Source organism: Protobothrops mucrosquamatus, unplaced genomic scaffold, assembly GCF_001527695.2.
Source record: "Protobothrops mucrosquamatus isolate PMUCROS unplaced genomic scaffold, P.Mucros_1.0 scaffold107, whole genome shotgun sequence".
In the NCBI taxonomy this organism is placed as follows: domain Eukaryota; kingdom Metazoa; phylum Chordata; class Lepidosauria; order Squamata; family Viperidae; genus Protobothrops; species Protobothrops mucrosquamatus.
The window spans coordinates 640,817-641,934 of NW_015386479.1; positions in this window are offsets into that span (position 1 = coordinate 640,817).

Consider the following 1,118-nt stretch of genomic DNA (forward strand, 5'->3'; position numbering starts at 1 on the left):
GGAAATCCACCCCGAAGCCACGAATGATCTCCCCCAGCGGCTTCACATAAATATTGAACAGAAGTGGAGAGAGGACCGACCCCTGTGGGACCCCACAAGTTAGGGGTCTTGGGGTCGACCTCTGTCCCCCTGCCAATACAGACTGCGTACGGTCGGTGAGGAAGGAGGAGAACCACCGCATCACGGTGCCCCCCACTCCTAACCCACCCAACCGCCGCAGCATACCGTGGTCCACAGTATCAAAAGCCGCCGAGAGGTCCAAAAGAACTAGGACAGAGGAATAGCCCCTGTCCCGGGCCCTCCAGAGATCATTAACCAATGTGACCAATGCCGTTTCCGTGCTGTAACCCGGTCTGAAGCCCGACTGGAGAGGGTCCAGATAGACTGTTTCCTCCAGGTGCCGAGGAAACTGCTGTGCAACCACACTCTCGACAACCTTCGCCACAAAGCGAAGGTTGGAGACTGGGCGATAGTTGGCCAATACATCTGGGTTCAGGGAAGGCTTCTTAAGGAGGGGCCTCACCACCGCCTCTTTAAGGGCCGTGGGAAAGGCACCCTCCCCCAAAGAAGCGTTTATAATTCCCTGAAGCCAGGCTCGTGTGCCCTCCCGAGCCGCCAGTACCAGCCAGGAGGGACACGGGTCCAGCAAACATGTGGTTGCATTCAGTCTCCCCAGGACCCTGTCCACGTCATCGGGAGTCACAGAGTCAAACTCCTCCCAAATAACAGTCTCAAGACCTGCTCCCTTGTGATCTTATTTATTTATTTATTTATTTATTTATTTATTTTATTTTATTTGATTTATATCCCGCCCTTCTCCCAACGGGACTCAGGGCGGCTCACAACATATTAAAAAACATAAATACACTTATAACCCCACGGAATAAAACCAATTAAAACCAAATATTTAAGGTTGTGGTATTTAAAAATTACTCCTAAAATAAACCCGATTTAAAATCCTCCCTAGGCCAGGCCCGCTTGCTGAAAAAGCCATGTCTTGAGGGCGCGGCGGAAAGTAAGGAGATCCGGAATCGTCCGGATCTCGGGGGGTAGTTCGTTCCAGAGGGTGGGGGCACCCACAGAGAAGGCCCTCCCCCTGGGGGTCGCCAGCCGACATT